The sequence below is a fragment of the Uloborus diversus genome, chromosome 8 (genome assembly GCF_026930045.1).
Source record: "Uloborus diversus isolate 005 chromosome 8, Udiv.v.3.1, whole genome shotgun sequence".
Lineage (NCBI taxonomy): Eukaryota > Metazoa > Arthropoda > Arachnida > Araneae > Uloboridae > Uloborus > Uloborus diversus.
The window spans coordinates 37,799,262-37,816,519 of NC_072738.1; positions in this window are offsets into that span (position 1 = coordinate 37,799,262).

Below are 17,258 nucleotides of genomic sequence, written 5' to 3' on the forward strand. Positions count from 1 at the left end.
GTTTGATCTTAAAAATATTTCATAGGATAATTTTTTTGGGGGGTTATTAAAGAAACGTTATGTACCAACCAGCTTCTGATATTCCGTACATATTCCTCTATAGTTATTTTAATATTCTGCAAAAATAATATTTTAATATATGTATTTATTGTAGTCATTTATGTACACAGCTATTTGCATTTTGAATCAACATAGTAGTTACAAAATCTTTCCATTATACACGAGTAACAGTACTTGGGAAATATCTGCTTGTAATAACAGTAATTGCTTTAAAAATGCTTCATGAGGTATTTAATTTCTTTCATAAAAGACGTATAAATGAAGTATTGCCATGTGGTAATCAGTTTCTGAGTATTTGTATTTTTCCCTCTATGTTGTTGTATATATTTTATAAATGTAAATATATAACTATTTTGAACTAATATAGTTGCTATATATTATTAAATTCAATCATTATTCATTAAAAAATTCGTTTTTTACTTCTTAGAATTAATATTAATTTATTATATTATTAATATTAATAATGATTCTTTCTCTCTTCTACAATTTTTTGAAGATAAACTTTAAATTAAATGAATAACAGTAATTTCTCTTCCAAATCAGGAAAAGATTTTTTGTAGCAGTTTACGAATTTAATGACTCTCATAGATTACCATTTTCTTCAAATAAAATTATTTTAAGTTGTATTCAAACTTGGTTTAGTTTCATAATAATTAACGTTTGACATCACTCATGATCAAGTTTTGTTCCTCCATTTTATTCGAATTCAAAATAATTCTCGTAAAATATGGGTGAGACACTAGTATCAAAGAAGGTAAATTAAGACACGAAGACTTTTTTTTTTTTTTTTTTTCCGAATTATGCTTTTACGTCCAAAAATAGGAGCGAAGCAATGCCATTTCCTATTGAAATCGTCTTAAAGTGCTCCGCGAGTGCTTCCGGAGCTACGTCACCAATTTCATTCCCCCACAACCTGTTTCGGGAGATGGTCCAACCCTAGTCTCCTCTTCTAAAGACCCTGGGAAGGGTCTGTAAAAAGCTGCGGTTTCATTTCGCCGACAGCTATACCTCCCTTGACTTGCACTTAGACCATTAAGAGATAGACGAGCCATTCCATTCAGTCGCTATTGTATGCGCTGATGCAGGAGTAAGGACGACAAGTTTTACGATCCGGGGAGAAGATCAAACAGTTTCGCCGCTCTCTACCACGTGATTCGGTCATTTGGATTTCAGCGTTTTCTTCCCATGTCTCTATTCTAGTAGGAGAGAGTCCAACTGAATAACATGCCGTATTGCTGTGCACACAATTGCAATGAAAAAGCATGTGTTGGAGTACGAACCTGAAGAAAATCATATATATAAACTAACAAAATTAATAACCGAAAAATATTTAAGGATACGAATGTATCATTACGTAAAAAACATCAATGAATCCCGAAGTGCACCAAAAGTACGCGGCAAATGCACAAAACTAATCTTGTTCAAAAACCAATAACTGGAAAATAAAAAAAAAATTTTTTTTCTTGAATCTTGTGTTACAATTAATTTTATTGCCACAACATTTTTTCTCTAAACTATTATAAACGTTGAAGAATATCAGAGGATCTAATGGTATTCGAAAGTTGAAAGAATTATAGTGGAAATTGAGAAGTATTTCGATAAAAAATAGCGTCTAACTTAGCAAAAAAAAAAAAAAAAAAAACGAAAGAAAAAGATATATATAAATGGATGTATGTTTGCTTGTGGGTAGGTGTTTGTTCTTTATACAAATACAAAATTTGCGTGGGAGTTGTACCAAATTTGGCGCACAGGTTTTACTTTTAAATGCATTTTAGGTATCACCTCCCAAAAGAGCGTCCCCCCCACGCAAACGCTTCCCCCGTAGTGATGTCAGTGCATTTTAGACATGAAATATGATTTTAAACATATCTGAATTTCAGTATTTACATTTTTCAGTGACTCTTAATGGCATTTCGTGTATAAATCCACCCCTCCCCCAGAAGGGTATCAACTGAGGGGGGGAGGGGGGTTCAAACAATTGTTTTATAAAAACCTTTTTTTCCCCTGTCCTATAAAATAAAATTAACACTTTTTTCATCTCACTAACCACTTTTACACGCAATAAAACAATTTACGCTATGAATGCACTTCTCTATAAAATCAGCCTATCTCTAACTTGTAAACTGTACGGGAAATTGCATTTCGAATTTCGTAAATATACCTTTTTTAATTCCGAACCCAAAATATTAAAAATATGTTTAGAGTAGCTAAAATTTTCGCGATTAACGAGCGATCCATATTTTTTGAAAGAAAAGAAAAAAAAAAAAAAAAAACTTCGCTGAATAAGGAAAATACAAACAAGATTCAAACACATAAAGTTAGAGGGGGGAAATTGCAAATTTTTTTTAGCCTTTCTTTAATTTATTTTTGAAAATTTTCTTCCTGTTTTAGCGATGTTTTTTGATTAGATTAAGCCTTTATTTATTTCATTAATTTTCCTTTAAAAAAAACTTTTGCGGGGAAGATAGGCTAAAAATAGTTTGAAATACATTACCATTTGAAACTTTTAACATCATTTTCACAAAATTAATATTTTATTCATTTCTTGAAAGCATGAAATAGTAAGTTAACAGTAAAAAAGCTATCTTGCATTACAAACGGAAAAAGAGAGAGAGCTAGGGGAAATAAAAACAATTTTCATTCATCGTAAAGAACTCCTCTGCAATTTACCCTCTTTCGAAAACGTGGGTGAATTAGTAACTCTATTTCTCAATAAGCGAACTTTTAGAACCATTTTTAAATCGGCGTAACTCAACAATTTACAGTAGAAATAAAATAGAAAAAAAATCCATTAATCAGTAAACTATGTGCTTGCGGGTCCACAGAAAAAAAATGTTCCAAAACATTTCTGGCCGAAGATAAAAAATTAAAATCAACGCTACTCAAATCCCTACGAGAATTTACGCAGTTATGCGAAACACTCCACGGTGTGTCCATCCCAGTCACGTGGTATCCCCTTACTTTCCCCCGCGGTTCTTCCTGCATCAACAACCACGCCCACTGCCGTATCTATGTGTTAATGATCTAAGGACTTGCACAGCAGGGGGAGCGTCCGGTCTGTCCCCCTGCAAAATGTGACAGGTCACATGATCCACACTTTCATCGGCCACCGTTCGTTCTATTGGCTGTTGAAGTGTCAATCATTTCACTGATGTACACTGCTTTCGTTTAAAGAAAAGGCCCATTTTCAAGCGACATCGTTTTTCTTCCCCACTGAAGAGCAGCCTTAAGTTCACTGAAGAAAGGAAGTGTCATTAGAGTGAGTTTGAAGTTGGAATACCTTGACAAGACACAGCTACAAGGAACAATGCTAACCAAACCCAGCTCGAACCAAAAAACCCTCCACATTTCGGTGAACTTTTCAAAAGAAGTAAACATTATGAAGACTCAACTTCACGTTATCCGAGCGTAACTATCAATAGCAATTACCTCCTACGCAATAAACGACTGTTCTAAGAAAAACAAATACCTCGAGCGGTTTGAATAATCATAGACCACACCACGCCACAAAATGGTCTTCACTTTCTTATTGTAAATGCGGCGCCACGTTGGCGGGGGGATCTGAAAAATAATTTCTTTGCAGAAGGGGGAAAGAAAGAAGTTAGTAACTTGAAGTTTTCATGCACAATAAAATATAGATGTTTTTTTTTTTTTTATTCGACGAAAAATGCAAGGGCACATAATGATCCCTTTTACTGTTGATGCTACTGCTTCTTGACTTTCAATTTAAAACCTTGCGGTTTTCTAAGAGTTTTTTTTTTTTTTTTTTTTTCATTTTATTTCCTATTATTTTTTTTTCTAAGAGATTGAAGCTCAAATTATTTAGCTATTGCTACCTGGACTCGCTCAGCGAGGTTTTCAGTAGCTGGGGAACTGGGTTACTTGTACACCCAAACCTGTTTTTATTCGGTGGATAGGGCGCGCAGAAAAAATTCGCAGAAAAAAAAAATGTTCTAAACTTCACGAGTTGCTATAAAAAGTTGTTTTCGCAACACAGTTGAAATATTTTTTTCTGCGGTACATAGAGACCGCATAAAAAGTCTCACGTAGAAAATAAACGAAAAATATTTAAACGAAATCAAAACAAACCAAGTGATGATAATTTTGCCGACTTCCGAAAAATGTCCCGAAAAAGTAAATTTTTGGGAGGTCACAGTGACTTTCCATCTGGATGCCCCTGTCGTCCTTGAAGCACCTCGCACTCGTTTTATAAATAATTTCTGCTCGTTTTATTAATAATTTTCATGTACCGAACAAAAAAAAAAAAAAAAAAAAAAAAAAAATCGAAAAAAAAAATCGAAGGGGAAAAAAAAAAAAAAAAAATAAGAGACACCTTTTTTTGGGTCCTAGACAAGATAATAGTAAATGAAAAATAAAACACATGCATAATAAAATACAGTGAAACCCCGATTTTATGTCCCCCGAATCTACGCTTTTTTCGCATTTCACGTTTTTTCATCACGCACTTCACTGCAAATCTGAAACTTTATATTACAATACATTACAAAATCAGAAGCACAGCCTGCAAAAAAAAAAATTAATGCTCCAACTCGCCTTTTTTTTACAGAAAGTACCCCTAATTAGCTCTCCGGATAAAGCGAAGTTCGGATTAACGAGGGTTTACTGTTCTTTAAACGTTGTCGCTGACGGTGCAGAATGAAAAAGGCGAAGAGATGATGGGAGTTTTCACCGCAGGAAATAGAAATGAGCTTTAAAATGAATCGGTTTAAGGGGGAGGGGCGAGGCAACCGTGCGGCTCGGTCGCTGATAATGTAGGCGGGGCAGTGCAGTCGGATTGTCACGCCCACTTGCACTGCTAGATTTTTTTTCCTATTTCGCTGCAGTCGACCATCCTCTTTTGAAAATATGTTGATGATATTTTTTAAAAAACGTAATAATGATTTCGCTTGAAAACTCACAACCGCACCTTATGTCCTAAGGTTCAAAGGCATTCCGCAATATTATTAGAAGAGATTTATTATATATTATACAAAACTTACAAAACGGGAAGTTTTACTTTGGACTCATACAGAAGGACGTACTATTTATTGGTGAACCAGTTTTGATGTCTGCTTTCACGCCCCCCCCCCCCTTTTTTGTAAGAAAGTAATTAAATACATAGGTGCCACGAGTAGGGGGGGGGGCATTAGTGCAGCCAGAAATACCTTCTGGAGGGATTTTTTTGATCAAAAATACTTTCAGGAGGGGGGAGGTTTGACGAAAAAATCTGCTGGAGGGTTTTTTTTTGAGCAAAAATACCTTCTGGAGGGCTTTATTTTTTAAAAAATCATAAATACCTTCTAGAGGGATTTTTTTGATGAAAAATACTTTCTGAAGGGAAATTTTTTTTATCAAAAATACCTTCTGAAGGGGATTTTTTGGTGAAAAATACTTCCTGAAGGGATTTTTTTTTAAAATCAAAAATACCTTCTGAAGGGGATTTTTTGATCAAAACAGCCCTTCATGTGCATAAACTACTGTATTAGAATTTGCATTTATGTTAAATAATCAATGGCTCTGGGAGGTGTTTTCAGCCCCAAAACCTCCCTCTGCTGCACCACGTGGGGGGAGGGGGGCAATCATAACGCAGACTGCATTATGGAAATCTTAGGGTGACATTTTAAGAGAGATTTTCTTTTTTCTTGGGCGTTTTCGTCGCTTTTGGCGGGATGGGCACCTCTGCATTCTGTAAAGGCTTCTTAAACACACGAATGCGCATATGCACAGAAGCCGTCCCCCCCTCCTCCCCCAGACCCCTTACCGTTAGGAGCAATCCTTCATAAGGGCGGATAGAGCGTCTAGATTAGAAGTTAGAAGAGCAGCCATAACTCCAATCCTAGTATTAAATGATTTATGTAAGTTTTTTTTTTTCTGAACTACTTAGGAGAAAATTCTAGCGACGTAGCGCAGCAATAATTTACTTTCAAGGAGAGGGAGGAGCGTAAGAGCCCTTACAAACTGACCCTCCAATTCCTCTTAGTATCGTTGTAATGGGATGTCCTTATTTCTTATTGCTAGGTAACGGATAAGGAAAGCTATTATTTGTTTCACTCTTATCCCATCCCCCTCAAGTAAGGGCGGGTTCAGGGGAGGGTCGAAGGGTCAGCTGATCCCCCTGTAGCATAAATTGTATTAGGATTAAATTTTTAGCTCCAAAAGCATAGTACATGGAATCAATGTTAACTTTTATTTTTTGCCTGGTTGTAAAGGGTATATCTTCTCAACGCATCAAAATTGAAAGGATTGACTGGGTACGTTTACTGGGTCGTTGCTACTTTGAGTTTTTGCTCATTTGCAAAAGAACAACATGTTCAAAGCTTGCGGTAACGTGTCCAGCTCCTTTGCATAAAAAAAATAATACGACTTTTGATAAGAGAGAATACACTGTTATAACCAGAGGTGCCAGCTGGGTGCGATTTTCCGTCGTAGGGTGCAAAGACGGAGCCACAGGGTGCCATAGAGGCTAGGAAATATTGTTCCGATATCTTTTAGCATCTCAGTGGATGAAAGAAGGTAATGAAGGGCCATCCGCCCACGCAGTAGCCAATAGCGACTCTTTTCCTCCGCAAATGTGCCTCGCTCGCACATGCGCTGTGCACTCCGGCATAAGTTCAATTCAGCCACTTTAATGGCGGACGTCGATGCTGCAACGTAGTTGTTGGTACATTATTTTTTCACATTTGAATCGACTACGAAACTGGATTAAAATTCCACATTTCTGAGACAAACCTTCAAAAATTTGCGTAAGTACAGGCGTTTAATCATGGTATTAAAGGCTTTCCATCAGGCTTTTAGTGTTTTCAGAGTTGTGTTTCAACAAAGTAAACTGAGTACAGCTTCTTGTTTATAGTTAACCGTTTTAACATAGTGATGTATGGCTTTTTTTATCACGTGTACTAATGTATGGTGTTCATTGCTTGTCACATCTGCGGTCTCACGGATTTTCCCCAAAATTGCTTATTGTTAGCAATACGAAATAATTAATAAGTAACCGGGATGAAAATTCAATGATGTAACTAACTGCTACAGCTGATACACTAAATGTCTTTATCTTCTCAATAAAATAACTGCGTAGACGTAGCAAAGAAAAAAAAAAGCTTTGAAAAGGAATCTCTCTGTGTGTTTCATGCCATGACTCATTACGTGAAAATATTTCGTTGGTGTTATTTCAAAAACCGAATGCAGTGTCTAGACGCGTTTATTTTTTTTTTCTCACTAATTTCTGTTTCCAATGCTTTTCATTATGTAGGATGCTAAAAATTTGTTTTGATTTTTAATGTCAAAAAAGTTTCTATTTAACAAAGAAAAAAAAGTGCAAAAAGGATATTTAAATGTCGAACTATATAATACGTATCAATATGTTACTCTTGATTAAAATATTTTGAACGTTTATGAAACGCCTGCATTTTATGAAACGATTTGATTTTTCCATGATTGTAATATAGCTGAATATTTTTGGCTGTGCTTGTAAATTATCCATAAATGCCTACACTCTTATTTTTTAGTATCATGCTATAGTAAATGTCAATATCATTTAAAACTACAGAGCAATCCAAGGGTTTTTATGAGAGTTAGAACTCAGATACAGGAATTGAAGTCATGAACACTTCTATTTTATGTTGGAAAGTCTGAAATGTGATCAAATGCCTTAAATGACAAGTTTTAATCCAAAATGAATTCAATGTGAAAAAAGTACCAAGACTTTGTCTATCATAAATCCAAACAATAAATAGAACACAATAATATTCAAAAACGCACACAATAGGGGGGGGGGAGGATCTACTGTAGAAATCAGTGAGTGTGTCATTTTCCCTCCGAAAGTTCCTTCTTTTCCCCCGCGCTGCCTGTCTTTTAAAAGGTGCCCATTTTTCGCCCTAGTAAGAGGTGCTATTCCGGCTCCGTATTGGGTGTCGCTGGTGAACAAGCGTTTCACCCCTGAAAAGTGCCAAACGCAACCTGTAGTTTTAACAGTGTATGTGTGCGACGTATATAAAAAAGTATAGTGGTGTGGGATTTAAAAAAAAAAAAAAAAATCAAGTTGCTAGCGCGGAAAAGTTGCGAGTGGAAAAAAATTAAAAACCAAAAACAAAAATTATACGGATAATATCTTCCAATTGCGCAAAAACCCTTAAAAATTCGAAAAAATGAGGAATTACAGATTTAATAACACTGCGGACTGTACCTTTGGCGCTCTTTAGTGTCGACTTACAACTAACTCGTGTTGAACAATAATCTAGAATTTCTTAATGTTTGAGCTGGTCTTTTGTAATTTACGTTGTAGGTGTAACTTTATTTTATTTTGCTTACTGTTTGTTGTGTATAAGTGTGTTTTTGTTAATAAATCTTATCTTAACTTTTCTTATCAATAATATTTTCAATGCTATAAAACGAACAAGTTGCTCTACAGACCTTAAAATAAAAATCAATACGAAAAAGTTAATGAAATTGGATACTATCTTTTTATTTTTTTCTGCTGTAAAACACACGTTTGAAAGTTCAAAATTTCAATCTTTCTTCATTGTTCAGTAAACTTTTGGATCATTTTTTGCCCTGATCCTTCTTTTTTCTCGCCTTGTTTATATGGAGCAACATATTCGACTCTACAAACATTCAGTGTTGCCATATTGAGCTTAAAACAACTGAATATATAAATAAGTAATAAAAATTAAATATAAAAAATGATTTTCAAATCTAATGAACATTTCTGTAAGCTTGATTCGCACTAAAAGGTATGAAATAAAAAATCTCAATTTTTCATTAAAATTTTATTGACTGCTTTAGAATTACCCTAAATCTAAAGATATTAAGATCAACTGCAATCTTTTAGTGTTTTAATCAAGAAAGCATGTTTTTATTCTATTTCATACTTTTTAGTGCGAATCAAGCTTATAGAATAGTCTTTAGATTTAAAAATCATTTTTTTATATTTTATTTTAAAGTTTTTTCATTATGAAGTTTAGTTTAGGCGAAACGTTTTGAAGTTTAAAATATATTTGACATGAACTCGAATTTCAAAATAATTTTAAACAAGTATAGGAAAAAAAAAAACTTTTCATTTTTTCACTTAAAGCTTTTGCATTTTTTATTTGAGTAAAACAGCAACAAAATTAAAATATTTGAATCATTAACTAATTTTGCCCCCCCCCCCCCTCTAAATGAAATGCTGTCATGCGAGCAAAGGAGCTCATAAAACATTTCAGGAAAGAAAACATCTCACTGTAAAAAAATTCCGAAACGTTACTGGGTATTTCCGTGTCATGTTTCGGGATTTTAATGGTTTTTATTCACTTCCTGGAAAAATTAAGTATTCTTGACAAAAAGTTTCCTGAATTGCTACAAGTCGCAAGAATGCAGACCTTTCACTGTTGTGAAAAATATTTTTAGCTCCCAGTTTAGAGATTAACTGAGCGTATTTATAAAGTGTATCGGCTTTGCTTCAAGTACGGCCCGTCCATGCTAATTAAGCTTCCAAAGGGAGTGAAAAAGTGTGAACTGCATTGCTGTGCAAAATTTGCAGGCAAGTAAAATTCTCGTTACTTACTTGCACTTCTAGCGTAGCTTTGGCCATGTTTGCAATAATGCTCTTTTAACTTCCTCGATAAATCAGAATGAAGCGAAGATATTATTTCCATAGACACGACTGGTTTTAAACGGGAGGATTTCTGAATTTTTCAGGAGGCTTCCAGGATAATATCAGGAATGTTACTGAATTTTAGCGGAAAAAGTTCCTGGAATTTGCAAGATATGTTACTGGCAGATATTGGGCACATCAGCTGCCCATTATTTTCCAATAACGTTTCTGAATCGTTTTTACAGTGCTGTAAAACATAAGTATTAACATCTATGAAAGGCTTACATTTAGCCTATATAATATTTTATTTTGTCATATTTATAATGCTCGGGTTTATATCAGTCTACTAAATAGTAGGAAATAGCGATCAGTTAATGGGATGCTACACAAATACGCTTGCGCGGTATGCGCGCTATCACGAGCAAGCGGAATGCCTAAAGTTTACATTGCTCAGTTTCAGCCATGAAATTAGCTTGGCTGCAAAACTAACTTTATATTATTTTTCATTGTTTTTTTGCAGCAATTTAAAACCGGAAGCGAAATGCAGGCATTAAGACGGTTGAAAGTAAGTTAAGAAAAAGTATTTGATAAGAACTTAGAAAATCTCCCGTCAAGGTATGACGGGTGAAAACTGCTTCTACATTTGAACGAAGCAATTGCCTGTTGGATGATATTTTTATAGTTGAAATTTTAATCCTAACTCCAGTGAATTATCCCTAAACTCCAGTAGACAGCGTTCATTGTTGATGACGTCAGAGCGTTACTCGATCAGTGAATTCGCTATTTTATATCGTCACCTCAGAGCAACAGTAAGATATCCTATACTGTTGCTTTGAGGCGACGATATATGGGGATAATAGTAATAATAATATTTTACACCTTCTCTGCACTCTTCACATTAACATTGGTTCAAAAATGAATAATTTCCTTTGTCCTATAATGTTAAAGCTTCCTCAATGTTCCGTAACTTTCGGGATCATAACTTTTGGAGTTGTGCCACTGTTCTTCCATGGTGCGATAGATCTATCTTCATAAATATTTCTTCTATTCGTATTAACCAATATCAAAAAGACGTGTGTGGGAACAATTTGATTTTGTTTCTTTGCCCTTGGGGTTTTTTTCTCTTGTGATACTTTCAATTGCTGCAAAATATTTTCTGACATTGACATTGCAGTCAATTCCATATTCGTTAATCTGTTTTTCTGAAATATTAATTCGAAAAGTCGCACAAGCAACTTTTCTTCTTTTTGATGCAGTTATTAGTCAACATATTGTTGTCCGAAATAATCGAGGAAAAAAAATATATGTGTTAAATTGACTGAAGATGTAAATGTTTTATACAAAGCTGTGAGACTTCTGGCGGGGAGGAAGGGGGGGGGGAGATGACCGACACCTGCTCTAACTTCGAAAATTTTAGAGCCTTTGACTCTGATTCCGTAAGCACTGACAAAGTTGCGGACTTTGAGAGAAAATGACCAACTACGGCTCCGACAGTTGAGATTTTAAGCCTTCGAGTCCCGACTGCGACTCCTTCACCCGAAAATCCGCCCGACTCCACGACTCCGACTCCGTAGCCCTGGTATTTTTACAGTGAAAAGTGTTTCTTCCTTTTACACTAAACATTTTTTCGGAAATAAAAAACACGTCTTTTTTTTTACGATTGTAAAATGTCGAATAAACATAGACATCGTATTCTGATACAGAACTCTCTGTCGCCGAGTACGTGAATGTCGGTCATTACTTTCGAATAAACATCCTCTAGCGAAATAACAATAACCCAGAACAGATCTTTTTTTTTTTTCTTAAAATCTTTCTGTAATAACACTTCTTAAAGGGGGGGGGGAAAGCAGAGGGTTGCAAAAAAATTCTTTCTCAGAAGTTATTATTTCCAGAAGCCAATTCCTTTCAAAATAAACATCCTGAGTTGGATTCAACTATTTTGTCAACTGAAACATTAAAACAACGCAGCAATAAAACTTAATGGGAGCAACGCAGTAATGCAAAATAGCTTTTTTAAAGCTAGATGATGTGTCTAACAACTTGGTTATTTAAGATTTCAAAAAGCCAGATATAGCCAATTTAAATTTTGTGAAAGAAAGGAGCAGGGAGAATGAACATTTTCTGTTTATGTTTAGCCTGGGGTTATGTTTATAGTTTTTGTTAGAATGAGCAAATAAAAATTGTCTTGACGAAAATGTTCTCACACACGAAGCTTTTATTTTCGCGAGATACGTACTACTTAAGTTTTCTCTCTTTATCTCCCCCCCCCCTTTTTTTTTGTCATGAAACTTTCAAATGAAAATAGAAGTTGAAGATTAAAACGGGTTAGAAAAGGAAAAACAGCATCGTGTGCAGTGTGCGCAGTTTTCTTGGAAGGACTCGCAATGATTCTTTCTCCTCTGTAGTTCATCATTGTTTTTGCGCAAACTAGTTTGTTAAACGTTTTCGATTTTTAACGTGAAATTCTTAATGTTTTACCGACAGATGCCCATACTTTTTCAGCCGCTCAAAAATGGCCCTAAATAATCAAAAATCCTTTTAATTTTCACGCATTTTCTTTCAATTCATCGTATTTGATGCATTATACACTAAAAACTCTGCCTGAAAATTTACCGAACCAAATGAGATCAAACGCGAGCAGTAGCTGTTGTGAAACTGATCACAAAAGAACTTTGAACCGTTTTCTATTTTTAATTATTCAATTCTTTATTTATCGTGATTTATGTAAATTTTGATGTAAAGAAATTTATCTGGCAGGTGGCGCCAGATAAAATAATACCTTCTGTTGACAGGTAGTCGACTGCTTTTTTGTTTCAGTGGAAGAGTAACTCTGCGCGTTGTAGTGTGGATGACAGACATCAATAAAGTCCGTATGTAGATATTTTGAGTTAGTTCTTGTACCTATGTGTTCAATCTCACAGATAAAAATATGGTCAGAATGAAATCGAGAAGTCTCCTAACAGTAGCGTACCGGGGGGGGGGGGACGCGGCGGCATTTCGACTGATTTAAAATTTAAAAAAAATTGTTTCTTTTTTTTCGAAAATTAAAAAAAAAGATTATAGTCGTAGAAAAATGCTCTTATATAACAAAAAAAAAAAGAGTTAGAGAGGAAAATAAAACGATCCTTAATTCTCAAAGATAAAGGGAATTTTACCGTGGCGTGAAATTCTGTTCCGATTCATTGAGTAGGACTTTGTTGACACAATAGGGAAGTTGCAACCTATTAAATGTTCATATTTTGGCTATTGCATATTGTTAATTGACCCTCAAAATTAAAAAATTCACCATCGCCGAATTTTAAAACACCGTGGTTGATTTTTAATGAATTTTTAAAAATCCACGCGCAAAAGTGCGCTCTTCTGAAACGTCACGAACCTACGTCACAGGGCGCGAATGGCCAGCCTTCCGCCGAAGATCCCTTGTTTTCGCTAGGGACATTTTTAGCGCGCTGATATTTTTATTTTTTAGAAATTCAATAATCCTTTTGAACACACTATGGAGGCCGGATTCGTTAAAGCACAATGTAAATAATCTTCCTCAAATAATATCAATGGTGATATTCGAATATTTCCGAGAGGATGAGAGGTTTAATGTTCCAGAAACGCGAGGAGATAAGCCTTTTACGTGTTATGCGAAGTCGAATGCACGTTCTTCGATTTCTCCCATGACATGGGAACCGGTTCGCTAGCGTTTCTCTCCTATCGGACGTCACTTCCTATGCCATCTGACGTCACAGGCGCTTGAACTTTAAAAATTAATTTAAAAAAAACTACTTATCGTATCGCAAAAATTTTTTCACCTATGATGCTCATACATGTTACTCTATCATATAAAAATAAAATTGAAAAATCGAAAACTTCCCTATTTGTATCCCAGGGAGCGGTTGTTTGAGGGTGCTCGATGCCGGATGATTCCATTTTTTCTTTCGGAGAGGGGGCGACATTTTGTCGTGTATAGTTTGATGTGCATAGTTTTTACCAGGCTAAATATTTATTCTCATAATAATATATTACATAAGCATAAAAAGTCTTATTTGAACAAAATATTGGCAGCCTTAATTAGCGAATATCTAGTACTTTAATTTTGCATGTAGATAAATGGTCATGGTTTTTAGTCAATTTCTAATTAACAATACTTTTTGTATTTGCTGTGCTTTCCTAATTATAATAAACTTTTTCTAATGCTTTGATCCTTATTAATTTTTTTTAAAGGTTTCTTTCTTTTTTTTTAAAAAAAGTAAGTATAAATTATGTTTATTGCACATTCTCCTAGTGGTTTGAAATAATTTCTGTTAAAAGTTAAAGCTGTTTTGAAAAAAATAAGAAATACATTGCTATAAACGGAAATGAAAAATGTTTATTCTCATTTGCTTCAGGAACGTACATTACTATATTAACGAATTATTGTTAACGAATTGCAAATACCATTGGTTTTATTGAATTTATGTGAAATGGTAGGGCGAGAACTAAAATTTTTTGGAAAGGAGAAAATTCTCAATTTTCCGAATGAAATCCTAATTCTACCGAATGATAAAATTCGAGCATGCGCACATATGCATACATAGCATCTACTGAGGAGGAACATTGGGCATCTTTGAAAACCTTTTCAAAAAAGAAAATAAGAATAATAAAGTTGAAAAACTGTCTCCTAATTTGTCGAATCAATTAGTCAAATGTTTCTTGATTTTTTTTTGGGGGGGGGGAGGTCACAGTGACCTCCGGTGACTTCCCATCGGGGTAACCCTGGGGGGAGGGCGCAATTTCTTAAGCTCGCCTTTTTTACCTATTGGTTTATATTGGCCCATAAAGGTAATACAGTCGGACTCCGATTTAACGAACCTCCATTTAATGAATTTCGCGATTTAGCGAATTTTTCCTTTTTTCCTGACTAAAAGGAAGGCAAAAACTTCTATTTACCGAATAATAAACTCCGAATTAACGAATTATTTTAACACTCATTTTTTTTTATTATTATTAATTTGAGTTACTAAACATTGGATTGTTTTCCAAATGCTATATCAATCTTGTCCGCATAAAAAGACTTTTCTTGGAACCTGTCATTTTTGACGGGCGCGGGGGCAACAAATGCATAGCGATTCTGATGCAGAAAGCGATAATTAACTACCATTAAAACTTACTTTTTCTAATGCTTTACATGGCCTGGAAACTAAAAGCATCTCTCATGCAGCGAGCTGTAAATGACAGTATTTTCTTCTCGCCGTAAAGTCGAAAGAGGACTGTTTCGAGTCAGGTGTAAAGGAAAGTGTCAAACATCTATTATTCAGTACCTTAAAATTTCAATGTAATACGTCGCAAAGTGCTGAATAAAAAGTTTACACTTTCTAATTATGGATATGCTTGTGTAGTTGCATAAGGCTTTTAGATAAGGTAAATTCTTTATTTTAACATACTTTTTTTCGCATCCAAATAACCCCGCTTAAACGCATAAAAGTTTCGGTTTCTATGACTTCGCTAAGACGGCGTCCGACTGTATCATTGTAAATATATAGTGAGGATATATTGAATGTCAAGGAAGGAAGATTGCTTTGTGTCCTTACATAATTACTTTGCAGTTTTGTTATGGAAGTCTACAACATCTTATTTGTCCAAACGTTAATTTATTCATTACACTGCAAAAGCGATTCAGAAACGGTCCTGGAAAATAATGGGTTAGTTGATGTGCCCAATTTCTGCAAGTAACGTATCTTGCAATAAACCAGGACTGTTTTCTTCTAAAAGTCAGCAACCTTCCTGAAATTGTCCTGGAATCTTCCTGAAGAAATCAGTAATCTCTCCGGTTAAAGTCAGTCGAGAGAAAATTTACGTAGGTTTAATATAATAGCTTGGAGCCTTTCTGATTCACCAAAAAAGTTCCAGAAGTTTTATTGCAACTAGGGCCAACGCTAAGCCACAATTGCAAGCACCTCACTTGCTTGCAATTCTTGCAAAGCTGCGGAATCTAGAGATTTATTCGCTCCCTTTCGGAAGCTTTATTGGTCCGAATGGGCTGTAGCCATATTGAATCCGGTACACTAAATAAATAAGCTCCGTTAATCTTTAAACTGGGAGCTGAAAACATTTTTCACAACAGGGAGAAGTCGGCATTCGTGCAACTTGTAGCCATTCATTAAACTTTTTGACAATGATACCTGATTTACTCAGGAAGTGGAAAAAAACCATTGAGAGAAATCCCGAAACGTTACACTAAAATTTTCAGTAACGTTCCGGATTTTTTTACAGTATATAGAGCTATTAAATAAATACGTTTAGCTGTACGTCGGTGCTAGTATTTATTTTTGTAGTGCTTTGCTACGCCAATTACAATGCAGTCAAGTCCAACATGGCAATGAAGGGTAATAGTGCTTACGTATTGAACGACAACAGCTCAGGGATCCAAACCAGCTCACTTGTGTGCTGATGATGCTGACGATTCAGATGATTTGTTTACATTCGAATAGGATATGTAAACATAAACTTTTAAATTTTGCAAAGAATTTCTATTTCCAGGCATGATTTTTGAAATCGATGCAAAAATAGCAGCTTAAGCCGTATACATAGGGCCATTCTCCGGAAAACGGCCATTTTGTCCCTCACGTGACGCCTTATACATTTCATTAAAAATAATACTTTAAATTATTAATAAACATTTTTTTTCTGCTTAACAAATTACAAACTTACGTCTGATTTCTTCAGCAAAAAAATTCGTCATTACACTAAAATTATTACTTTTTAATGAAATATATAAACCGTCACGTGCGGGGCAAGGTGTTGATTTTTCTGTGGAATGGTTCACTATAAATATCTTTATGACTTTAGTTATTAATTTTTTCGCAAATTTTAGCAGACACAAATTTTGCAACTTTTCCTTCAATTAAATAATACTCGCATTCGTTTCATTACTATAACAGCAACAACATAAAATGTAACGATATTTGTACGCAGGGCTGGCTCTAGCAGTTATGCCGCCCAAGCCGACATTGACATCTGCCGCCCCCTTCAATAATAATATTATTAAGAATAATATAAAACAATAATATATTAATAAAATAAAAGTAATAGTAAACTGCTTAAAATTAAAATGAGTTTCTCGTTTAATTCAAAACTGGGTTTTGGATATCCAAACACTATGGAACACACTTTAAATTATCTTTCTTAACTTTAAACTAATGCATCTTATGACACTGAAACAGATATTAATATTTTCAAAATACTTTTAGATCACGCAATTTGCCGCCTCTAAAATGAAATTGAATTCTAGTTGAATTCCGACCTATGTTTTGCTTATCCAAGCACTGGTACACACTCTAAATTATTTTCTTTTTTAGCAATAAAGCAGTGAATCTTTTATGGCGCTGAAACATATATTTATACTTAAATATATATAAATATAAAAAAAAGAAGTTTCAACTTATTTATTAGAAAATTTTATTTATTAGAAATTTGCTGCCCCTAAAATCTGCCGCCTAGGTCGCCTACATCAGGAGCCGGGCCTGTTTGTACTTTGCTAATAATTTTGCTCCAATTTCAAGAATTATATTTGGCATAGCATTGTGATGTTGTCTAAGGAATTAACCTTTTGTTTACTTTTCATGGCAGTTTTCGAAAACATGAATGGTGGTTACGTTTT